Source organism: Aedes albopictus, chromosome 2 (assembly GCF_035046485.1).
Source record: "Aedes albopictus strain Foshan chromosome 2, AalbF5, whole genome shotgun sequence".
Lineage (NCBI taxonomy): Eukaryota > Metazoa > Arthropoda > Insecta > Diptera > Culicidae > Aedes > Aedes albopictus.
This window is the reverse complement of record NC_085137.1, coordinates 430,545,913-430,572,864: the sequence shown is the minus strand read 5'-3', so window position 1 is coordinate 430,572,864 and position 26,952 is coordinate 430,545,913. Positions and strand designations below refer to the sequence as shown.

General features: G+C 38.5%; 1 long non-coding RNA gene across 1 annotated transcript in view; it reads left to right on the top strand.

Moving 5' to 3' along the window:
• The window catches only part of LOC134288530 (uncharacterized), a 276,808-nt gene extending 255,401 nt beyond the window's left edge, over positions 1-21,407 (top strand). Inside the window, exon 3 of the long non-coding RNA XR_009997997.1 lies at positions 13,554-21,407. This is a non-coding gene — a long non-coding RNA (uncharacterized LOC134288530). The remainder of the gene's footprint in view (positions 1-13,553) is intronic.
• The last annotated feature ends 5,545 nt before the right edge of the window (positions 21,408-26,952 follow it).

Here is a 26,952-nt window from a genome sequence, read left to right as displayed (position 1 = left end):
ATTCCTCTCAGGAATCTGGAAGGATTCCTCCCAGGAATCTGGAAGGATTCCTCCCAGGAATCTGGAAGGATTCCTCCCAGGAATCTGGAAGGATTCCTCCCAGGAATCTGGAAGGATTCCTCTCAGGAATCTAGAAGGATTCCTCCCAGGAATCTGGAAGGATTCCTCCCAGGAATCTGAAAGGATTCCTCCCTGGAATCTGGAAGGATTCTTCCCCGGAATCTGGAAGGATTCCTCCCTGGAATCTGGAAGGATTTCTCCCCGGAATCTGGAAAGATTCCCCACAGGAATGTGGAAGGATTCCTCCAAGGAATCTTGGAAGATTCCTCCAAGGAATCTTGGAAGATTCCTCCCAGGAATCTTGGAATATTCCTCCATGGAATCTTGGGAGATTCCTCCATGGAATCTTCGGAGATTCATCCATGGAACCTTGCGAGATTCCGCCAAGGAATCTTGTGAGATGCCTTCAAGGAATCTTGGGAGATTCCTCCAAGGAATCTTGGGAGATTCCTCCAAGGAATCTTGGGAGATTCCTCCAAGGAATCTTGGGAGATTCCTCCAAGGAATCTTGGGAGATTCCTCCAAGGAATCTTGGGAGATTCCTCCAAGGAATCTTGGGAGATTCCTCCAAGGAATCTTGGGAGATTGCTCCAAGGAATCTTGGGAGATTTCTCCAAGGTATCTTGGTTAATTCCTCCAAGGAATCTCGGAAGATTGCTCCAAGGAATCTTGGAAGACTGCTCCAAGGAATCTTGGGAGATTCCTCCAAGGAATCTTGGGAGATTCCTCTAAGGAATCTTGGGAGATTCCTCTAAGGAATCTTGGGAGATTCCTTCTTGGAATCTTGGGAGATGCCTTCATGAAATTTCGAGAGATTCCTCCCAGGAATCTTGAGAGATGTCTCCAAGGAGTCTTGGGACATTCCACCAAAGAATCTTGGGAGATTCCTCCATGGAATCTTGGGAGATTCCTCCATGGAATCTTGGGAGATTCTTCCATGGAATCTTCGGAGATTCATCCATGGAGCCTTGCGAGATTCCGCCAAGGAATCTTGTGAGATGCCTTCAAGGAATCTTGGGAGATTCCTCCAATGAATCTTGGAAGATTCCTTCCTCCAAGGAATCTTGGGAGATTTCTCCAAGGAAGCTTGGTAGATTCTTCCAAAGAATCTTGGGAGACTCCTGCAATGAATCTTGGAAGATTCCCCCCAGGAATCTTGGGAGATTCCTCCAAGGAATCTTGGGAGTTTCTTCCAAAGAATCTTGGGAGATTCCTCCAAGGAATTTTGGGAGATTTCTCCAAGGTATCTTGGTAAATTCCTCCAAGGAATCTTGGAAGATTGCTCCAAGGAATCTTGGAAGACTGCTCCAAGGAATCTTGGGAGATTCCTCCAGGGAATCTTGGGAGATTCCTCTAAGGAATCTTGGGAGATTCCTCCAAGGAATCTTGGAAGATGCCTTCATGGAATCTTGAGAGATTCCTCCCAGGAATCTTGAGAGATGTCTCCAAGGAGTCTTGGGACATTCTTTCAAAGAATCTTTGGAGATTCCTCCATGGAATCTTGGGAGATTCCTCCATGGAATCTTCGGAGATTCTCCATGGAGCCTTGCGAGATTCCGCCAAGGAATCTTGTGAGATGCCTTCAAGGAATCTTGGTAGATTCCTCCAAGGAATCTTGGGAGATTCCTCCAAGGAATCTTGGGAGATTCCTCCAAGGAATCTTGGGAGATTCCTCCAAGGAATCTTGGGAGATTCCTCCAAGGAATCTTGGGAGATTCCTCCAAGGAATCTTGGGAGATTCCTCCAAGGAATCTTGGGAGATTCCTCCAAGGAATCTTGGAAGATTCCTCCCAGGAATCTGGAAGGATTCCTCCAAGGAATCTTGGGAGATTCCACCAAGGAATCTTGGGAGATTCCTCCAAGGAATCTTGGGAGATTCCGCCAAGGAATCTTGGGAGATTCCTCCAAGGAATCTTGGGAGATTCCTCCAAGGAATCTTGAGAGATTCCTCCAAGGAATCTTGGGAGATTCCTCCAAGGAATCTTGGGAGATTCCTCCAAGGAATCTGGAGGGATTCCTCCAAGGAATCTGAAGGGGTTTCTCCATGGAATCTGGAGGGATTCCTCCAAGGTATCTTGGGGGGATTTCTCCAAGGAATCTTGGGAGATTCTTCCAAGGAATCTTGGGAGATTCTTCCAAGGAATCTTGGGAGATACCTCCAAGGAATCTTGGGAGATTCCTCCAACGAATCTTGGGAGATTCCTCCAAGGAATCTTGGGAGATTCCTCCAAAGAATCTTGGGAGATTCCTCCAAGGAATCTTGGGAGATTCCTTCAAGGAGTTTTGGGAGATTCCTCCAAGGAATCTTGGGAGATTCCTCCAAGGAATCTTGGGAGATTCCTCCAAGGAATCTTGGGAGATTCCTCCAAGGAATCTTGGGAGATTCCTCCAAGGAATCTTGGGAGATTCCTCCAAGGAATCTTGGGAGATTCCTCCAAGGAATCTTGGGAGATTCCTCCAAGGAATCTTGGGAGATTCCTCCAAGGAATCTTGGGAGATTCCTCCAAGGAATCTTGGGAGATTCCTCCAAGGAATCTTGGGAGATTCCTCCAAGGAATCTTGGGAGATTCCTCCAAGGAATCTTGGGAGATTCCTCCAAGGAATCTTGGGAGATTCCTCCAAGGAATCTTGGGAGATTCCTCCAAGGAATCTTGGGAGATTCCTCCAAGGAATCTTGGGAGATTCCTCCAAGGAATCTTGGGAGATTCCTCCAAGGAATCTTGGGAGATTCCTCCAAGGAATCTTGGGAGATTCCTCCAAGGAATCTTGGGAGATTCCTCCAAGGAATCTTGGGAGATTCCTCCAAGGAATCTTGGGAGATTCCTCCAAGGAATCTTGGGATATTCCTCCAAGAAATCTTGGGATATTCCTTTAAGGAAACTTGGGATGTTCCTCAAAGGAATCTTGGGTGATTTTTTCAAGAATGTTTTGGATATAGAGGCTTTCACTTCCAAGGAGTTTTGAAAATTCCCTTGATAGGATTTTGGGAGATTCATTAATTCCTCCGGGTAATATAAAAAAATCAAAGGAAAATGCGAAGACTTGCATAAGATTTTGTATGTAACCATAAGATTTAATAAAGCTGCAACACAGTTATCGCAAAAATATATATAGGATGTGGGCACCGGTTTTGGCCAGTCTAAGGGAAATCATTTTTATAAAAATAACCAATAATCCAATGAAAACTACCAATGTGTCAAATGAAAGTTTTCTATCTATACTTTATTAGAAAAATGCAGAAATCAAGCTAATCGTATTAAAAGTGGCACTGGCCAAAATAGAAGCATTGCCGCAGTTTTGGCCATATTCTCAGCTTTGGTTTCTATTTTGGCCAATCGCGTGTATTTCTTATGGGAGTGGCCAAATTAGAAGCACCCTGGCCAAAATAGATATATGGGAGCAGATTTTTTAAGAAAACATATTTTTTTCTTCCAGTTTTTAATCAAAATGCATAGTTTTCACAGCTGTAATCAACATATTATATAAGAATCTACTAGTAAAAAATAAATTTTTGCCGATTTAGATCGTAACAGGCTGAATACCGCACTATGGCCAAAACTCCGGGCTGGCCAAAACTGAAGCTTCTACCCTATTTTGTGATACTCTTGGATCTGTTCTCTAAAACTGCTCCTCATTGAATCATAGTCTTATCGTTCCAATGCCATAAATTATCGGTTGTTGGGTAGACAATTTGGTGGCTTCCAGTTCCTCTGCACTTTCGGGTACCTGTGCTCGGTGTCCCCAAGCGATACCATTGCCCGCAACATCTTTCTCATTCGGTATCTTTGTTTTCCTACACGTGCTTAGAAAGTCCCCTTCTCACCAACTCTCGGTGCAAACAAAGCTATTGTTTATTTTATAACTTATTTTCGGTGGGAACCGGGTGGGCAGACTTCCAGCCATATCCGCCTGTTGCAATCGACGTTAAACATCAACAACCCAGGGAGAGCTCCCCCTGTGTGTGTATGCTGTGTGTATCTCTAGACTACATTTCCCCGGATGGGAAATGATCCTGGAATGGGGAAGTTTGCCGGAAATTTCATAACAATAATTCACTCTAATGGAACCTCAAACTCGTGCGATGTGGGTTCCACCGAGAGGGGTGGCAATTGGTTCTAGTGTGAGTGTGTGTGAATGTGTGTTTTTCATTGTTTCAGTTGAGTTTAGTGCACTAAACGACGTCGGAGCATGTGTTCTTGTCGGTTCCTTGCCTCGTACGACGACGAACACGATGGCGGCGATGTGCATATGAAGATAATCTCACATCTTCAGCTCAGTCTCAGCCAGGATCAGGAATCGATGCAGCAGCCCCAGCAGCATGAGTATGATGATAGCGGGACCAGAACGCTTTATAGTGCTCTATCATCGGTTGGTTGCTCAGTGTTTTCGAAGATGATGGCGGTGGCTGCGGTTGTGGCGATAGAAGACTGTCTTGTTAGAATAATGATATTAAGATAAGCGGCCCAAGGTAAAGCTTCCGTATAATACAGTAGCGGATTTGACAGTTATTAAATCACAAGGAAACTGGTATACAAATTGGTAAGGTTTTCCTATGACTTCCAAGACGGTTTTCTTAAAATCCTTTGTTAGTTTTCTCAGAAATTCTTTCAAATTTTTTTATCTCCCTTCCTGGAAAGAATCTCGCAAAATATCTTAGAGGAATAACCACAGATTCCTGGGAGGGATCTCCCAAGATTCCTAGGAGGAATCTCCGGGAATTCCTGGGTAGATTCTCCAAGATTCCTGCGAATAATCTTCCAAGATCCCTGGAAGAATCTCCCAATACTGCTGGAAGCTATCTTCCAATATTCTTGGGAAGAATCTTCCAAGATTCTTGGGAGGAATCTTCCAAGATTCCTGGGAGAAAACTTCCAAGATCCCTGGGAGGAATCTTCCAAGATTCCTGGGAGGATTCTTCCAAGATTCCTGGGAGGAATCTTCCAAGATTCCTGGGAGGAATCTTCCAAGATTCCTGGGAGGAATCTTCCAAGATTCCTGGGAGGAATCTTCCAAAATTCCTGGGAGGAATCTTCCAAGATTCCTGGGAGGAATCTTCCAAGATTCCTGGGAGGAATCTTCCAAGATTCCTGGGAGGAATCTTCCAAGATTCCTGGGAGGAATCTTCCAAGATTCCTGGGAGGAATCTTCCAAGATTCCTGGGAGGAATCTTCCAAGATTCCTGGGAGGAATCTTCCAAGATTCCTGGGAGGAATCTTCCAAGATTCCTGGGAGGAATCTTCCAAGATTCCTGGGAGGAATCTTCCAAGATTCCTGGGAGGAATCTTCCAAGATTCCTGGGAGGAATCTTCCAAGATTCCTGGGAGGAATCTTCCAAGATTCCTGGGAGGAATCTTCCAAGATTCCTGGGAGGAATCTTCCAAGATTCCTGGGAGGAATCTTCCAAGATTCCTGGGAGGAATCTTCCAAGATTCCTGGGAGGAATCTACCAAGATTCCTGGGAGGAATCTTCCAAGATTCCTGGGAGGAATCTTCCAAGATTCCTGGGAGGAATCTTCCAAGATTCCTGGGAGGAATCTTCCAAGATTCCTGGGAGGAATCTTCCAAGATTCCTGGGAGGAATCTTCCAAGATTCCTGGGAGGAATCTTCCAAGATTTCTGGGAGGAATCTTCCAAGATTCCTGGGAGGAATCTTCCAAGATTCCTGGGAGGAATCTTCCAAAATTCCTGGGATGAATCTTGCAAGATTCCTGGGAGGAATCTTCCAAGATTCCTGGGAGGAATCTTCCAAAATTCCTGGGAGGAATCTTCCAAGATTCCTGGGAGGAATCTTCCAAGATTCCTGGGACGAATCTTGCAAGATTCCTGGGAGGAATCTTGCAAGATTCCTGGGAGGAATCTTCCAAGATTCCTGGGAGGAATCTTCCAAGATTCCTGGGAGGAATCTTCCAAGATTCCTGGGAGGAATCTTCCAAGATTCCTGGGAGGAATCTTCCAAGATTCCTGGGAGGAATCTTCCAAGATTCCTGGGAGGAATCTTCCAAGATTCCTGGGAGGAATCTTCCAAGATTCCTGGGAGGAATCTTCCAAGATTCCTGGGAGGAATCTTCCAAGATTCCTGGGAGGAATCTTCCAAGATTCCTGGGAGGAATCTTCCAAGATTCCTGAGAGGAATCTTCCAAGATTCCTGGGAGGAATCTTCCTAGATTCCTGAGAGGAATCTTCCAAGATTCCTGGGAGGAATCTTCCAAGATTCCTGGGAGGAATCTTCCAAGATTCCTGGGAGGAATCTTCCAAGATTCCTGGGAGGAATCTTCCAAGATTCCTGGGAGGAATCTTCCAAGATTCCTGGGAGGAATCTTCCAAGATTCCTGGGAGGAATCTTCCAAGATTCCTGAGAGGAATCTTCCAAGATTCCTGAGAGGAATCTTCCAAGATTCCTGAGAGGAATCTTCCAAGATTCCTGAGAGGAATCTTCCAAGATTCCTGAGAGGAATCTTCCAAGATTCCTGAGAGGAATCTTCCAAGATTCCTGGGAGGAATCTTCCAAGATTCCTGGGAGGAATCTTCCAAGATTCCTGGGAGGAATTTTCCAAGATTCCTGGGAGGAATCTTCCAAGATTCCTGGGAGGAATCTTCCAAGATTCCTGGGAGGAATCTTCCAAGATTCCTGGGAGGAATCTTCCAAGATTCCTGGGAGGAATCTTCCAAGATTCCTGGGAGGAATCTTCCAAGATTCCTGGGAGGAATCTTCCAAGATTCCTGGGAGGAATCTTCCAAGATTCCTGGGAGGAATCTTGCAAATTCCTGGGAGGAATCTTGCAAGATTCCTGGGAGGAATCTTGCAAGATTCCTGGGAGGAATCTTCCAAAATTCCTGGGAGGAATCTTCCAAGATTCCTGGGAGGAATCTTCCAAGATTCCTGGGAGGAATCTTCCAAGATTCCTGGGAGGAATCTTCCAAGATTCCTGGGAGGAATCTTCCAAGATTCCTGGGAGGAATCTTCCAAGATTCCTGAGAGGAATGTTCCAAGATTCCTGGGAGGAATCTTCCAAGATTCCTGGGAGGAATCTTCCAAGATTCCTGGGAGGAATCTTCCAAGATTCCTGGGAGGAATCTTCCAAGATAACTGGGAGAAATCTTCTAAGAATCCTGGGAGGAATCTTCCAAGATTCCTGGGAAAAATCTTCCAAGATTCCTGGGAGGAATCTTCCAAGATTCCTGGGAGAAATATTCCAAGATTTCTGGGAGGAATCTTCCAAGATAACTGGGAGGAATCTTCCAAGATTCCTGGGAGGAATCTTCCAAGCTTCCTGGGAGGAATCTTCCAAGATAACTGGGAGAAATCTTCTAAGAATCCTGGGAGGAATCTTCCAAGATTCCTGGGAGGAATCTCCCAAGATTCCTGGGGAGAATTTCTCAAAATTCCTGAGAGGAATTTCTCAAAATTTCTGAGAGGAATTTCCCAGTTCTACTGGAAGCTCTGATTGTTTGGAGGAAAACTGAATGAACATCTTCAAAGACCGACGTTATATTTGGTTTTCACGAATGACTGTAAGTGTTTTAATCGGAGGTTTTTTGCAATTTTAAAATGTAATATTTAAAATTTACGAGTAAGTTTCAAGCCTGAGTTTGGCAAATTTCATGTTCAGTAGGTTTAACAAGATAATACCTAAGACCAGCTATCAGATCCCTCCAAAGAACTCCAACAATACAATTTACTTCATGGAAATATGTTTCTATGCTTCTATAAATAAAACGTTCCATTCTTCGAAAGTTCTGCCATAAACCGACACAAACAAACACATCGAAAATCCCATTGTCACTTTCGATTGTCATCGTCCTGGACATTTCCAATAAGCGAGATCATCCGTGATTCCACCCGCATGTTCCGAACAATCATAACTTTTATGGAACCCTCCCGTTCCTCATGTCACGTAACTTCGTACCCCCCTACTTCACCACCCACAACTTCCCAGATTTCCAGGAACCGATAGGAGCTAGGTACTTCCCGAGCTAGCTCGACACGGATTGGAAATCGGATAATGCAATCAACCATCATCATTCGGTGTGAAGTGCGCTCTTCAGTCGGCACACCGCAACGCCACAAACACTCCCACACACTTATCATCGATTCCTACCAGCTCAGCCAGCCATTCAAAGCCACAGTCGGCTTCAGCTCGAAGGAAAGTGGCTGACGGTGGCCATGAGAGCGATATATTGGGCAGAAAACGGAAAAGTACGAAACCTGTGCTACGTGACAAATCTGGGGGATCAATTTTGTGCTCACGTCCATAGTTCTACCTTCGAGTATTATTCACACACTTTTTGAGATTGAGGGGAGGTCTGTATCGGAGGAAACCGAGCTGGGAAGGATAACATCTAACATCACATCAAAGACTATGGATGAGAAGCGGAAGTGTTGAGACCTGGCGACTGGCATGTGTTGATGAGGGAGAAGTTCTGAGGATAGTACTTAGAACTAAAGCACAATTTACTACTTTGTCATTGTTTTTACATCGGAAATCATGCAAATTTCCGAACTTAAACTTTTTGGAGTAATACAAGTGTAAAAAACACAATTCTTCAAAAAAAAAAAAATTAAACAAAATTTGTTAATTTTCAAGGAATTTCTTATTAATTTTATTTTACAAAACCAAAATCAGTTTGAAATTGAATTCATCTCGGGGTGTGAAACACAATACCTACTTTAAGCAAGAGACAATCCATTGAAAGTCGAACCAATAGAAAGCAACGAGACGTTCTTTTTCGAATCAAAATTTTCCAGCTGAAGATTGCACAGAGTATATTGCTGCAGCCATTGTTGGTTGTTGCTGTGTTGTTATCAGCACTATGCACACGTTCCACCGGATCACATACCATCATCGCCGCCATTGAGCTACAGCTCGAAGCAGTGCGCTACGAGGTGTGAAAATACCGGAAGAATGCTCCCAATCTCAAATGACGTTGCTTGCTGGGTGAAATGGCTGCTGAATTTTGGCTTTGGCATCGCAAAAGGTGTGTCAAAAGACACTTGGGAATGCTCACAACACCGTAACAAGGCACAAGTGAACACAAGTGTAGTAGTACATAGTGTCGTCTGGATGAATGAAGTGGAACTGTTCATTGAAATGAACATCGAATCCATGGGAATTAGTGAGACGAAAATTGCCGATCCTTAATATGGGGCTCTTTGACTGCTTGATGTAATATTTCCTCATAGAACTTTAGGGCATTCTTTTAATATATTTGAGGTGAATTTTGAAAAAATATTTCAAAACAGTTCTCGAAAGAAGATTCTGTCCTCTCCAAAAATGCCATTTTCGGTACCCTCAGGAATACCTGGTAGGGATTTGTCCAGAAACTACAAATGGGGAATCCGCCTGGAGATTCCTTAAAGAATCCCATCTAGCGTTTTTTTTTTCAAGTATTTCTTCTGAACTTTCTACAGAATTTTTATCTGGCGATACAATTACTCCAGAAATGCCATAGTCGATTCTTTCTGGAATTCTAGCTGCAGATTTCTTCTTGGATGTTTTCCGCGTATTCCTCCAGTATTCTGAATACATTTTCTTTTCTGTGATTTTTCCCAGGAAATCCTTCACAAGCTCCTTTAAGGGAGCGTCCTTAAATGACGAAGCATTTTTTCCGATTTTTTACTCACCCTCCCCCCTCGTAGCATATTTTTTCATACCTACCTAATTCATGGCTCGTCATACTATCTCAGACTACCCACTCTCCCTAAAATGCTACGTCGTAATGACTGCTCCCAAAGAGTTTAGTCTAAGATCCAAGATATTGAGCTAGAGATTTCTTCAGGAACTCGTGAAGGATTTTCAGAAGAAACTCCTGATCGAATCCTAACTAGTAGTCATGTAGGATTCATACAATAAACTTCTAGATGGTTTTCACAAAGAACACCTTAGTGATCCCAGAAGGAAGAGTTTTCTGAAGTTAATTTTGAAGAATCTGCAGCAAGTACTCGTTGAGAATTCCTGAAGAGAACTTATGGAATTTTCCGAGAAGAAGCTTTTGGTGTTTTCTTAGAAGTTCAAAAGCATTCCCAGAAAGAACTCCTAGAGGAAACGCAGTAAAAAAATCAGGAGAAATTTAATAGACGATTCTAGAGAGAATCCAGCTCTTGAAGAAATCCAAGGGAGAATTTCCAAAATAAGAAACATTAGTAGAAATTCTTGAATGAGCCCCAGAAGGATTTGCAGGAAAAAATGTCAGAAAAAAATCTTTGTAGAGTCCTGGTAAGAACTCCCCAATACATAAGAAAACAACAAAATCATTTGGAAGTTCCCAAAAACAAAATCTGAGGATCTCTTGGAATATCTGAAGAACTTCCAGAAAATAATCTTTGAGGAAACAGAGTTGAAACTTGTGAAGGTCATTTCGGAAAAAAAACTCCTAAAGGAATTTCAAGAAGAACCGACCAAGTCTCAAAAAGAATAGCGATTCATGGTGGAACTTCTGAAGATACGCCGTAGAATTTCTAGAAAAAATTGGAAATGGCCACCTATTAATCCCAGAAAGAACTCCTGCTGGATTCCCAGGGGTCAAAAACTATTTTTTCGAAAACGTGAAATGATTCTAAGAAAGTTTGGCACTCCACGTAATCAGACCCCCGTGGCATAGAGGGAAGAGCTGTCTGAAATTCCCAAAAAATAGTGGACATTATGATCTAACCAGCCTCAGAGATAGTTTTCGAAGATGTGTAAGTCGCCCTGTAGAATTTGTGGTAGTATTTCCTGCGGAGTTTCATGTTAAGTCATTGCATGTTTTTTTTTGTATGCAGTTCTTTTAGAGAATTCCAAAGTAAAACTTTTCGCTGATATTGTTGGAATTTGACCAGACAGTTGTCTAAGAAAAAGTCTGTTTTTAAACAATCATCCACCACAAAATAATGGTTTGAAAAAACTATTACAATTTCAACCAAATGATATAAAAAAAAACCGGCATGATTTTTTTGAATTTTTATAAAATTCTAGGATGGAAAATGCTATGATATCAATTTCTAAAGAATCTTTACACATTGTTTGCAGGAGTTTTATCTAATGAATATTTTGTAGAATTTCTGCCGGTATTTCAAAAAGTTTGGTATAATCTCTAACAGATTCATTTATTTATGGATTGTTTCGGTTATTGTTTAGAAATTTCTTCAAAAAATTGTTTGCCAATTGCTTTATTATTTTTTATAATTTTTTAAAGCTAGTCCTTCGGATATTCCTTAATAAATTCTTACCGATTTTTTTTTGAAAATCTTTCGGTAATTCCTTTCAAATGTTTTTCAAAAATTACATAGGCAGCTTTCATTGCAATTTAACTAGAAATTCTATTCGCCATCTATTTGAAAATTTCCAAGGCAATTATGTTTAGACTTCTTCCACAATTGCTTCGCAATATTCTTCGGGAGTTCCTTCGGCAGCTTTTTGTGAACTTCTTGGTCATTCCTTTTGATATATCTTATTTAATTGCTTTGGCAATTCAGAAAATTTAAATCGAAATTGCTGAACAAATTTTTGACGATTTTTTTATTATTATCTTTATTAACGAGATTTTCAGCCCAGGGCTGGTTCATCTCGGCGATTTGACGAATTTTATTTTAGAAAAAAATTTCGAAAGAATTGTGATTTTCTTGTGAATTCTTATAGGAACTATGACAGAAAAAATCTGAATGAATTTGCGACAAACTGCCTGAGAAATTTCCAATGGTATTGCAGTGGAAATTCCCATTGAAGTATATATTTGTGCCGAAGAAATTTTCAAAGATATTGCTGAAGATACCTATGAGAGTTGCGGACGAAATTCCTAAAGGAAAATCAGAAATAGATTCCAATGCCTTTGTCGAAGAAATGTCCACAAGCATTCACGAAGAAATTTATGCAGGACTGCCCGAAGAATATGCTGGAGAATGTTGGAAAGGATTACCAAAAAAACTGAAATGGAATTGTCGAAGACATTCTCAAAAAAACTGCTGCAGAAATTTCAAAAGAGTTTTGTAAATTCTTTCTGCAAGGAATTTTTGAAGAGATTGCCGAGAGATTCCTTGAAGAAATTGCCGAGAGGCATGGATGTAGAAATTTCCCAAGGAATTTACAGAAAACATGCTTGGAAAAATATCTAGTGTATTGCAATGGAATTGCCAAAAAAAAAAAAAAGTTTCTGTCATATTTGCCAAAAGCTTTGCCATGCTAGTTACTGAAAGCATTACTAAAAGAATTCTCAAAATGATTGTCGGAGGGATTGCTGGGTAAGTAATAAAAATAGCTTCGAAAATAATTAAATAAAAACAGCTTGAAAAATTCGCAAAATAATTGACAAACAGCTCCCGTTACTACTTCCGAGGGGTGCTGATGAAATTGATAAAAAAGCCAAGTTTATTCCTAAAAAATGTCAATGCAGTTTCCAAATGAATAACCGATGAAATTTCAGATGTAACGAAACATTGAAGAAGTTTCTAGAGAAATTGCCTAAATCTAAAAAACGCCAAAGAAATTCCCAAAGACATTGCCTCTTTTCAAAGGCGTTACTGAAGAAATTTCTAAAGATATTGCCTCATATTGTGCAAAAGAAATCTAATAGATTAAAAAGGTATGCCTAGCCCAACTATCAGCTGATCGCTGCAGTGCACAAATCTGTGCCATTATTATACCTTTATAAGTTTTGTTACGATTGATAATTAGGCGGTGGCCAGACCTCACCGGCGGCTATTTTTTTTTGCGAAAAGCATGTAGTTTTTACATCACTTCCCGGGTAAAGGTGAATGGCAAACCAAAAACAAAACAATAACAAATTTTATTGTCATAACTTATGTTGCCATTCATGAGTTCTTCATGAAGAGTTTAAAACAACATGTGAATAGCATAATATGATATCATATCAAAATATGCCATTCGCTTGTCATTTATCAAATTTGGAAGAATAACTACTGAATGTCTTATTTTGCTATCATAACAAATTTTGCAATTGGTGAGATATTGTTGACCTCTTACGAGTTTGATGAACCATCGCAGTTTGGCACTTATCAAGAACAATATAATGACAAAATTTGAATTTTGGTTATTCTAATGGTAACTTTTGATAGTTTTTTAGTTGACAGGTGAATAACTAATTTTGATATTGTTCTGTTTTCAATAATTCAAGAATGGTATATTTTGCAATTCTCAGCCTTAATTTTTTTTGTTCTTGGTTTGCCATTGTAATGTCAAAATTTGACATTCTTCAGTTATTTCATAGAACAATGTCAGCTGTTATTTTTGCCCTTTTGTCACTTATTTCAAACATACCAATGGCAAATTTTACCATTCAGTAATTCTTTTTGAATGGTAAAACTTGCAATTGTTTTGTAATTCTTTTCTGCCCGGGTTTTATGTCGTGACTGATGTGTCGCTAAAATGAAGTGCTATCCATAACACAAGATTTTTTTTGCTGTTTATGTCACTGCGTTCATATTAATCAGAAAATGCGTATGGAATTGGCTGATTGATTTTAATTCCTATTAAACAATTCCGCTTTCTTTTTCTTTTCAGGTATAAGCTCTAAAAGAGTAAGCAGGCTCCTATTTTCCAGGTAATTTATAGAAGGGTTTTGATTTTCTTGTGTCAATTTACGTCCAAAACATGTAGAAATTTGAGAATGATAAAAAATGTAGCGTCATTCAGAAGCCCTTGACCCGAAGCTAATTTTTACGTATAAAATTTAATAATTTCCATTTAAATACACATACTAGATGATAGTTAACCATCTCAATGTGTTTGCGAAGTTTGAGTACTGATCAAGGGCTATTACATGCGGCCATTCACTATTTGGAATGGTGACCTTATATGGCAACACTGATCGATCTGCATAAGATCATGTGGGGTCCCAAATATTCTCCGGGGGTGCAAAACTTCGAAACAAACAAAAAAATATCGAAACTCTACGGTAATTTGTCTTCGAAAATAACCGAAGAAATTTAGCCTCCCGAAAATTTAAATTTACCGGACGTTCGGTAGTCGTACACATTACCAATAGTTCAGCTGTTGAAAATTCTGTAAACAAAGTTCAAATACTGTTGAATAATTTAAGTGTGTATCTCACTAGGATTTAGGATAATTATCAATATTTGAATTTACATGATCAGTGTTGCCAGCAATAGCATAATTCTTGTGTCACAATATGAAACAATGTACTATAACATTGTAGAACATTCGATTTGCCTATATCACATCGGATTTGAGCTATAGAGCTCTATTTGAATCTGCATGGGCAGTGTTGCCAGCAATAAGAAAATGTGTCTCAATGTGAAACATTGTACTGTACTTGAAGTGCCCTATAACACTGTCGATGTCTCACATTATGCAGTGCTGCCAGTTGAAATGTTAATTTTGAAGAATTACATTTATTTTTACAAAAGCAAGTACTCAAGGTAAATCTAGATAACTTACTGATAATGTGTCACGTTACTTCAAACTACACACCTTAAAATTCTGTAATTTGCACGAGACAGAAACATCAAAGAACGTAAATATTTTCAAGACTGAATCACAAATTGGACTGAATTTTACGCGCATCATGTAAGTCCTGGTTGGTTGCGTTAGGTGTCAACAAATCCACTTCACTAGAAACGTAGAATCAGTATCATATTCATCTGCCTCCTTTTAACTCGGTGAAATAGCCGAGAGGTAAGAGATGTGGCTCACAATCAACAGATCCTGAGTTCGAATCCAGGCATGTCAGTATTTTACTTTTTTATGTTTTATCTATCAGATCGGTTCTAGCGATTGCTAGACGCCAAGAAAATATAAATTCTGGAAGCCGTAAATTTACATGTTTTGACCTCTAAATTTGTGTCTTTGAAGACGCTCGTATATGTTAGGTTCAGGACACCTAAAATTACATGATTTTTTCTAGGTGTGTACAATAAACATGAACACCATACCAATCTTAAGGGATGTAGAGATAATTCCATTTTCTAAATCTTCATGCCAAACTGGGCCGAAATCCAAATTTTCATAAATTTTGGGAATCTATTTATAAACTTATTCGAAGTTCGTATGGCAGCGATTTTAATGATCACCCCTCGTCGTATTTTGTACTGAGCGAAGCTGTCAAGCAGTTGCCCAACAGTCAAAAGGTTATTTTAACAAATCTGTTTGATATTGATTTTAGGCACCAAAATAAATCTAAAAAAATCTGAAAAAAAAATCATGGTGGCTCAGAGATAGATACTCAAAAAAAACAACAACTGTAGTGAATTACATATTCAGATTTTTATTCACAGTTCGGCAGTGTTGCCAACTTTAAATTTGTTTTATTATATGCAACCTGAAATATCGTTTACCGTTCTCCTTAAGTTCACTGTTAGTACTTATTTTGAACTATTGTATGTTAAATTAATTTACCTGAAACGTGATAACTGTAATGTAAGAGGTTTAGGTAACACTTCCTTAAAAGATAATTATTTCTCACTGCAGGTGTACCTGAATTATACATAACTTTTGAAAAGAAGGGTAGGTTTTGTACCTCTTGGAGAAGTGACCCAATTGTTGGAATTCCGCTCCCAGGGGTTTTCCCTACTCCCAATAAAATATATAAGAACTGAAAAAGTTATGCTGATGTATTGCAGACATTCATATGTATATATTTAGCAAGATGGTCAACATTGTCGAAACGTAGGGACGAATTTAAACTGTTGTCGTTCCAAAGAGTTTGATGACTGCATAGCCGAGAAATCCAACATTTAGCAATATATGATTCTATTTTGGCAGTGTTGCCATCTAACAGAAGGAATAATGATATCGCGAGCTATCACTGGTTGGCTTCTGTTGTCCTTTCGAACATATTACATATGTATATTTAGAAAATTATTCAATATTTAGAGAATTGATTGAAATGGATGTTAATAGAAATTTGAACGTAAATAAGTGTACCTAAAGTAATTTGGTGTAAAATAACCGGACGTAAAATTAAGTCGGACTGTACTAACTTCTTTTAGCCAAACAATTTATTTTTTTTTCTTTTTTTTTAGATTTATTTAAGGGACGCTTTCGGGAGTCCTTGGGGTAATATGATTTTAAAAAGGTGTTAGATCAGTGGCATACGAGTTTCGACATTAGAATATTAGGCAACATAGTTAATTAGCATTGACATAAGCAATAGCATTAGGATTAAACAAGTCGCACAAATTCATAGGTGGTAGGTACAGTCCTTGACCAGTCCGTTACCAACGCACAGCGATTTGGAACTAATCATCGATTCTAAGACAAGATTGACGCAATCTTCCAACGGCCGGGAACTGTTCTGGCCACGTCCTTGCGACAGTTGTGGGATGGGAATGGAAGATAAGTTGGATACCTAAGAAAGGCATAGAGTCTTCTCTGGCTCAGATGCCACGGGCATTTGGGTGAATGTTAGTGTAGGGATCAAGTCCAAAGGATACGTTCGGTAAACGTTTAGGCGCTAAAGTTTCAAAACGATATGTAGGAACAAACTCACCAAATTGTAGACTTCCATCCTAGCTGCTGACCAAAAAATCACATGGAAAAACACAAACACGAAGATAAACTCTGGCATCCTGGACACTGGTTTCTTGGACAAAAAATAACACACACGCCACACCCGCGCTAAAAAAAGATTCATACTACCGGCGTTCAATGGCGATCGCGACACCCTACAGCGCTGCCAAATCATACAAGTTATTGCTAAAAATGCGACACATCGATTAAAAGGACTTCCGACTGAATAATCAATCAAAATCCTATTTTTCCACGTTAGAAGTTAAGATCCGAGTGGCAGAGCTCTTGCCGAATCAAAGAAAGAAAGAATCGCGAAAGTAAGAAAATAAAAAAATCTTATTAGGCAACGTAGCTAATTATTCCAAGATAGATTTTATTATTTTGTTTTCAGTGTTTCTTCGTACATGGCGACCGTGACAATACTTGCATTTTCATGGTTCAAGTCTTTCACACAGGAGTTTTCAAAAATTCAAGCTCTGCAATTTAAAAACGTCTCTCTCTCTCTCTCTCTCTCTCTTCTTGGCGTAACGTCCTCACTGAGACAAAGCCTGCTTCTCAGCTTAGTGTTCTATGAGCACTTCCACAGTTATTAACTGAGAGCTTCCTCTGCCAATGACCATTTTGCATGTGTATATCGTGTGGCAGGCACGAAGATACTCTATGCCCAAGGAAGGAAATTTCCTTTACCAAAATATCCTGGACCGACCGGGAATCGAACCCGTCACCCTCAGCATGGTCATGTTGAATACCTGTGCGTTTACCGCCTCGGCTATATGGGCCCTGAAACGTCAACCCTATCGAAAGACACACCATAAAGTTTTCCGAGTTTCAATCTACTGTTCGATGCATAATGTCATTATTGGCTTAATCATGTACAAAAACTACCAGAGCCGTTCGTTCCCAGGACATTGGTCACAGTGTGCAAACTTTATCTTTCCAAAGTGCTCTTGGAGCAATAGCACTGTGAGAGAAACCAGCTAGCAGCCCCGTCTGCGCGGGGTCTGATCTTTTGAACTTTGACTTTTGTGCCGAAACTGATGCTGATGCAGCTGCATCCAAAAGTCTCATCAACTAGCTAGAACTATGGGTACATTTGCTTGCTTGCCCGAACGTCGAACGCACGACAAGATAGAAGCTTAAAACATAATTTTTAAGTACCCTATTACTGCAATACGTGCTCAGCAGCGAGGCGACATCTAGGTATTCTGGGAAAGTGACGAAGACCGAAGAAACTCACTGTTGGTTGGCGGTAGATACGCGACTCGAGAGTGCGCGCTAGGATAATTTTTCATAGTTCCATAAATAGTTTTAATTAGGGTGAAAGTTTTTCGCTGACGTTGCTGCCCCGCGAGCCGGAAGGCGAAGGTGTCGTCCTTGGCGACGATGACGCCGCAGCCCGCGCCTAGCGGAGATCGATACGTTCGATGGAACAAGGCGGCAAAAATCGTGGGCATCCTTTCTGGCGTCCTTCCGTCTGCCTGTCGAAGACAGACAAGTTCGTTCGCTGCTGCTACCGGGAAAGTTAATTATAGTTGTTTAACGGGATTGCTGTCGGGACTGGATGCGCTTCTCGAGCGGAAAATGCCATTAGGAAGGGGTTTTCGAGTCAGGGGGAAAGAAAAGTCAGTTTACAACACATTGTAAACAGATGTGGTTGATTAGGGCTTGGTGGAACGAATCGATGCTATTTATGCAAGATTGCGGTAGAATGAGGACCAGAACTAACTAATGAAAGTGAACTCATTTCACTATCCATATCGAAAGTAGCATAATAGTTATTTATGTAACGAGTTGCAAAAGTTGATTTTTTCAGCACAAGTCGTACATTTATCCAACGAGGCCTGCCGAGTTGGATAAATACGATGAGTGCTGAAAAAATCGAGTTTTGCGACGAGTTCTATACAAAATTTTATGCAATGATTTTTTTCATAATGCATCCCATTTTAGTTGCATAATGTTCATAATGCAACTCAAATGAGTTGCAATAAGAACATTATACAACAATTTTTCATTATGCCATTCGTTTCAGTTGCATAATGAACCAGTTCTGAAAAATTGGCCATTATGATAACAAAATGAGTTAGAAAAAGTATAAATTATGATACTAAATTGCATAAAAAAGTTTATTTAATCACGAAAACAAATAAGGGAATTGCAGTTATTTTTCTTTCTGATAAAACTAGGAAAAACAAAACCATCAAAATTTATATTACTGGGTCAACAAAATTTCACGAAAAAACTATGCTTTATCCATCCCTTCGCGGCATTTCATCCCGAATTCAATCGATAGGCATTTTTCCAACATTAGATTCACCGGCCATCCTAATTAACGCCACATTTGTTTTCATTAGGGAGCCCAAGGGCGAAGCCCATCCAACCTAAACTGATTACCGAAGCGCAGTAGACCAACACCATCGTCACCATCATCATCACCGTCAGCGCCGATAAAATATCCACGTTGCGATAATTACAACAATTATGATAATCATGTCGATTACTTCGTGCGCTTAGGGCAGCAAATATTGCACAAATGAACAGTCAATAATTAATTAACATAGCTGCTGCCAACTGGACCAGAAGCAGCAGCGTGGGCACCGTTTGTTGGTATTGTGTTTATGTTTGAGGAGTCCACATTTTTTTCCCTACAATAATTTGCAGACTGCTACAATTAAACTGTTTAAATCACGTTGATTTACTCTAAAGGTTAAATTTACCCCGGGCGACCAAAACGGTCCCATTTGTGCGTGACCAAAAGTTTAGGAGAGGGTAGTCGACAGTGAGGTAAATATAGGGGATTTTTATTATTATCGTACATATTGGTACGAAGGTTCTCAGAATTTTATGAAATTTTGGTCACAGGTAGGGTTCGTGTATATACAGGGGGTGGCCAAAATGTTTGGGATTGCCAACTTTTTTTTCTTCCACAAAAAATCAACATGCTGTAACTTTTCATTGACTGCATCAAAAAATCTCAAATTTTGACTGTTTATCAACCTGTTATATGTGCATGATTGGTACAAAATTGGGCTCGATTGAATAATTTTTCGCGAAGTTAGAACCGTTCGGGTAAAATACTAGGGGGATTCACTTAACAGCGTAAACTGATTAAACTGATTAAACGTCGCGATCACCAATGCAATCTTTGATTATTTCATTCGCAAAATCATGAAACATTTCAAATAAGCAGAAAATCATGGCTTACGCAGCAATTCAATCTGTTTAGTAAGTACCCCTACTATTTTTTAGACAACTTATTTTTGAGCTGTCATATCTCGGAAACCAGTGAACCGAATTGAATTATTTTTTTTAACGTTTATCAACAATATATTGATACTGAATACAACGTTATAAAATGTAATATTTTCTCACGGCAAATTAAGTTACATCGGGTTGAAATTCTTACCCATATAGAGGAAAATAAGTCAAATTTACAATACCACACAAAAATTACTGAATGTGTTCTTCCTTTAATCTAAATAGGCTCTAATATATCTGATTAAAGATAACTTGAGAACAGAAGTGGAAAATCTTTGGACATCAACACTAAAATTTATTGACATTGACGTAAAAAAAAAAATACATTTTTTCGAGAAAAATCCAACAAGTGTTAACTCATGATAACTTTTTTCAACGTTCAAAAAGTAACTATGTTTTAACAGATTGTGAAGCATTTGTATATTGTTAGTGTATATTCAAAATTTCATTTAATTCGGTTCACTGGTTTCCGAGATATGACAGCTCAAAAATGAGTTGTCAAAGAAATAGTGTTTTACCCGAACGGTTCTAGCTTTGCGAAAGATCAATCAATCCAGCCCAAAATTGTACCAATGATGCACATATAATAAGTTGTCAGTCAGTCAGTTGATGCAGTCAATGAAAAGTTATAGCACGTTAAACTTTTTTGTGAGAGAAAAAAAGTTGCCTATCCCAAACATTTTGGTCATCCCCCATATAAACAAAAACTGAATTGAAAAAAAACAGGGTCGCCTAATTTTCCGAAAACCTCCAGTGGAAAACAAAAAATTTCCACAGACTCCACCTACTTTGAAAAACCATAACTCAAAAACGAAGCATCGGGGACATATTTTTTTGTGAAATCATAAGCTTTTGAAAAAAAAATATAAAATGAAAATTGTTTTCCACAAAATTTTTCACTATTGAAGAAAATCGGTTGGAAAAGTCGGAAAAACTATTAAGGAAGTCCGGAAAAAGAATCTGAAAAAAAATAATCATTACATTAGCTTTATTCTGTGAAATTTTCAAGATGTGGATTTGCTTCGTTTCTGAGTTATTGCCAATTTTGTGGAAATTGTCCAGATGTTTGCTTAAAAATCATAACTTAAGAATGGAATATCGTAGACGCAATGTTTTTTTGTAAGACCGTAAGCAAATTTTCTCAGCAATCCTAAAAAATACAAAATGTAGGTTGTTTTCCGCGAGATTTTCCACTGTTGAGGAAAATCGGTTGGAAAAGGCGGAAAAACTTTTTTCGAGGTAGGGTGCGGGCACCGGTTTTGGCCAGTCTAAGGGAAATCATTTTTATAAAAATAACCAATAATCCTATGAAAACAACCAATGCGTCAAAAGAAAGGTTTCAATCTATATTTTGAAGGAAAAATGCAGAAGTCATGCCAATACTTGATTTTTGTATTAAAAGTGGCACTGGCCAAAATAGAAGCTCTGCCGCAGTTTTGGCCATATTCTTAAGTTTGGTTTCTATTTTGGCCAATCACGTGTATTTCTTATGGGAGTGGCCAAATTAGAAGCACCCTGGCCAAAATAGATATTTGGGAGCAGATTTTTTAAGGAAATATATTTTTTTCTTCCAGTTTTTAATCAAAATGTGTGGTTTTCACAGCTGTAATCATCATATTGTATTAGGATCTACTAGTAAAAAATAAATTTACGCCGATTTAGATCGCAACAGGCTCAATACCGCACTATGGCCAAAACTCCGGACTGGCCAAAACTGAAGGTTCTACCCTACGGAAAAATTATCAAAAAAAAAAATTGGTCATTACTCAGGAACGAAAAACGACATCTTGAACATTTTACAGAATACAGCTTATAAAAATTCCTTCCAAAAATATTATTTTTGGGAATTTTTCAGTACTTCAAAAATAGTTTTTCTGACTTTTCCAACCAATTTTTCTCAATTTCTCATAATTTTGTGGAAAACAATTCTTAAGTTATGATTTTTCAAATAAACGGCTCGTATAGCACATCTGAAAAATTTCTTCAAAATTGGTCATAACTCAGGAACGGAGAGAAACCACATTTTGAAATTTCACAGAGTAAAGCTGATGTAATTCCCTTCCAAAACTTTTTTTTGAAAATTTTTCCGGACTTCCTCAATAGTTTTTCCGACTTTTCCAACCGATTTTCCTCAACGGTGGAAACTTTGTGGAAAACAATTTTCATTTTGTATTTTATTATTCAATTGCTGAGAAAATTTGCTTATGATTTCACAAAAAAAAAAATGTGTCTACGATGCTTCATTCTTAAGTTTTGATTTTTAAAGAAAACGGATCATATGGCACATCTGAACAATTTACTCAAAATTGGTCATAACTCAGGAACGGAGAAAAGCCACATCTTGAAAATTTCACAGAAAATAGCCTATGAATGGGAAATGTCGAGTTTAAAACATGACCATTTCAGACGAATGAAACAGTGGTCTAAAAAATCTCCTAAACTTTTAATTTTGCTTGTTTTTGTAATTTTATGGCGGAATACAGAATTAGGTTTTTGGGTTAATTTCCTATAAGGGGCTGTCCATAAACCACGTAGTCATTTTTTTGGGACTTTTCAACCCCCCCTCCCCCGCGTGGTCATTTGTCCATACAAAATTTTTAATTTGTCCATACAAAATGATCATTGGCCGAAGCCCCCCCCCCCCATGACCACGTGGTTTATGGACAGCCCCTAATCAGATAGGTATTGTAATCCTTTGGACCGGAGGGGTCATACAAAAAGTCACCCACTCGATAAAACTAAATTTTGTCTTTGGTAAAGTTATTACAAATCTACTCCTTTATTAATTCTCCAACTGCCATGCCCCGAAACAGTGGGAATGATTACTTCAAATTGCTTTTAACTTGGCCAGTTTTCATCATCCGATTTGAAACATTTTGGAACCCATGAACTTTCCCAGCCTTGTAGGCGAACATAACACGTTTGAAATATCGATTGGACCAAAGTTGTATTTTTGAGTACTCAAAAACTCGGAGAAAATTCTTTAAAAGTGCAGTTTTTCTGGAGTTGGTCCAGATTTAAAGTGGTTTCCACACATATTTTAATATCAAGTTGCTCGTATTGATTGAGTCAAATACATTGCATAGAAATATCTGAAGATACACAATCTAAACACTTTAATATCTTCACGAAATTACGTGTTTTACAGGAAATTTGTATTTTCGGTTCCGATTTAATATCGTTGAATACAATCACATGACAATAAGAATACTTTTTCAGAGCAGTTGTGAGATGTATGGATTTAAGATACTACAAAATCTTCACAAAATTACATATATTACAAGAGGAAATTTATATTTTCTGTTCTAAATGGGCACAAATCATGACAACCTTTTTTCTATTTTTGCTATAATAATAAATAATAAATAATCAAGTGTACATGAGATTGCTTTTCCAGCATGATTGCTGGAAGATTGAATAATAAGAACGAATTTATCATCAGAAATTATGTATAACACAAGAAAACAGTATATTTTGGCGGGAACACAACAGTTTTAGTGGCATCTTCTTTCTTTTCTTTTTTTGATTACGTGGAAAGAAGAGGGAATATTTTTTATTTTGATTATTCATAGAACTACAAAAAATTTACTAAAATATGTTAAATATGAATATTGTAATTTTGTTCGGCGATTATGTCGAACATTGTGAATTTTAATGGATTCTATTCGGGAAATTCCTTTTATTTCTTCGGTAATGCATTTAAAGATTTTTGGACCGTTCATTTTGATTTTTTTTTTCTTTATTAAAGAGGCTTTTAGCCAGACGCTGGTTCACCTCTCATTTTGAATTGTTTTTATTATTTACATAAAAAATCCCTCAACGATTTCTTTCAGGATTGCTCCTTTTTGTTTTTTTTAAACGTTCTTCTGGCAATTCCTTTGTGAATTACTTCATTTCTTTCTGCATTCAAACTGTGTTCGTCTATTTCTTTATTAATTTTTCGAAAAGAAATTTAGAAACATTGCCGGCAATTTTTTCGAACCTTCATTGTCAATTTGTTAGGCAGGGAACTTCAGGAGAACAGAAATGGGAATTTCTTTGGTTGGTTATTTGGAATTTGATCAGCCTTTTTTTTTCAATTCTTCGGAGATGCCTTTTGATTTTTTCTCCAAAATGCCAATGAGTTTGGCAGCTTCTATGGCAATACATATATTTAAAATTCTATCCTTCATCACTTCTTTCGATTTTTTAAGAACTTATTCGTCAGTTAATGGTGAATTATTTTGTCCATTTGTCTGGATAATTCTCATTCAATTCCTTTGGAATTTCAGAAATTTACAATTTACTTTGCTGAAGGAATGAAAAATTATTTTAAAAAATCGTAAAGGAATAACGATTTAAAAAAAATCCAAAGCAATTTGAAATTGGAATTGCCATATACATTTTCAAATTTACTTTTAAAGGTACTGCCACAAAAAAAAATCCTAAAAAATGTTCGAAACAATGTCCGATAGAACTGCTAAAGGAGTTTCCATAGAAGTTGCCGAAGAAATGTGCAAAGAAATTGCTGAAGGAATACCCACGCTCTTAATAAATAGAAATTTACACGTGACATAAACCGTCAAAGGAAGTAAATATGAGTGAATGACAAGTTGAACTCAAATTGTCATCCATCAATTAATATATGATAGAAGAAACTAACCCGTCCCTCCAGATACGCAGAATCGCATTGATCAATTGTCTTTCAACTCGGTGAAATAGTCAAGTGGTATCGTGTGTGATTCTTTATCAGCAGACCCGTGTTCGAATCCATATCAATATTTTACTTTTATGTGGTTTGCCGGAATGTTAATTGCCGGAAAAAAACCTGAAATGTTTACCTGAGAAATTTTTGAAACAATTGTCGATGAAATGAAGAAAGTTCCGAAGAAAGTTTGGAAGGAATTGCCAAAAACATTCTCAAAAAACTGACGCATAACTTTACAAAAGCATTACTGAAGAATTCATAGCAGTTGCAGAAGGAATTCACAGATAAAATTGTAATTTCCTTCTGCAAGGAATTTTCAAAATGATGACCGAAAGATTCCTCAAAGAAATTTCCAACGGAACCCCGAAAAGTATTGATGCAGAAATTCCCAAAGGATTTGCAGAATATATGTTCAAATATTTGTTAACCCTTCAGGACGCGTGCCGTTGTAAAAAGTACAACACTATCAAAATAAAATCTCGCTTGCCGTATACAGCGTGAGTGCGGTGCAGTTTTAGCTGCTTGATGGCACGCGTCCTGAAAAGTTGAGGGAATTCCAAAATATTAATAAACAGGGTGTCTACTACCTGGAAAAACCAGGAAAACCAGGAACCAACGGAGAATTTTATTTAACAGGGAAAATGCTTCCTAGGGTTTTTTACACGATTCCTTCCGTGTTTTTCACGCCATTTGTCTTGGTATGCCTTTTTGAATTGCTTACAAGATTCGACCATTTTTTTCCGGGATTCTTGCTTGAGAATTTTATGGGATTCTTCTGGAATTTTTACATACATAATTTCATATCATACAGATCATAAAGAATTTCTCTAGCAAATTTCCCAGTATTGCTCCCAGACTTCCCGTGGGATTTATTCCGAAATCTCCACAAGAGTTTCTCTCAGGATATACCGCAGATGTCGTCGGGGAATTTCTGATTTTGTTTGTTGATTTATTTGTCATTCATGATCTTTCTTTCTTTTTTTTATTTATTTGAGACTTTCAGCCAATTTCTATTAGTGTTTCTCTCGGGATACCTCGTGATGGTATTATTCCTGGGATTTCTACTTAAGCTCCTCCAACGTTTCTAAAAAGTTTTTCACTAATTTTCTGCAGGAATTCTTTCCGGGATTTCTTCCGTAGTCTCCTGTGATTCTTCAAGGAATTTAGCTTTCTTCTAGAGTTTCTCCTTGGATTTTACAGAAGTTTCAGCTGGTAATTTCCCAAAGGTTATTCGAGATTTCTCTCGGAGCTTCTGAGAGAAATATGTCTGATCCTGGGATGTCTCTCAGAGTTTTCAAGAACGTACCGTGGGCTTTCTCCTAAGATGTTTTAGAGAGTCTTCTGGGATTTTTGCAGGAACTACTGCTGGTATTTCTCATGGAGCGCGTGCCTTACTTTTTTATATTAATCAAGGCTTTTCCTTGTAATTGATCATCCATTTTTTTGCAGTGATCCACCTGAGATTATTTTCTTAAAGATTTTCCGGGATTATTCCTAGGATTCCCGAGATTCTGGATACTCCTTTTTGGGATTCTTTAAAAATGGCTTCCGGAGTTCTTGCAGGATTTTTTTTAAAGAGTTTTTCTCGGAATATCTCCTGGAATAATTTACGAGATTTCTTGTGAGAAACTTCCGGAGAAATTTTTGAAAGAACCCTGGTCAAATTTTGCAAATTCTCCGCAAAGACTTGTAGGAGGAATCTCGAAAGAAACAACAAAAGAAATCTTAGATAAACTGAGACATCTCGGAAAAAAAACTGGGTCTAATCCCAGGAGGAAATATTATGGAAAATTAAAGAGGAACTCTGGAAACCTCTAATAGTAATCCCGGAATAAACCACGTGTGAAATCCCGCAAGGAAATCCACCAGAAATATATGAAAACTGTATCTGGAAGAAGCTCTGCAAAAATCGCTGGAGAAACTCTTGGAAAAACTATCCCGAAACCACTAAGAGAAATTCTTGGAAGAGCTTTGGAAAAAAATTGGAAAGATCTCCGGGAGGAATCCAGCGAATGGTTGAAAAACTGAAATCGCTGTACTGAGAAGGAAAAAACAGATAAATGTCGGTCACAAGCTGTGAAATTTGAACCAAAGAACTCATTAATGTCATCCGCACTATTGGTTACTTCTGCCGCTGAAACAGAACTACTTTTTACGTTCAACTGCTTAAGCTTATGCCGCAAATCTTTATTGGAATTTGAAGACGCTATTTGACTAGAAAGATAATTAGATTTGGCAACATTAATCAAATGAGTCACACGATTCCTCAATCGCTTGAAGTTGTCGAAGTCATCCCCATTCTTCGTACGTTTCCACAAACCATAAGAAACATCTCTATCTACCAATGCATTAAGGATTTCGTCATTAAACCATGGATTTTTTTTAGCTTTCAAAGCCAAAGCATTTTGGCTTTCCAACATGTGTAACGTTACCCCTATAAGAATGCCTGGAAAAATCCTAGAAGAAATCTCAGGAGAAATTTATGGAGGA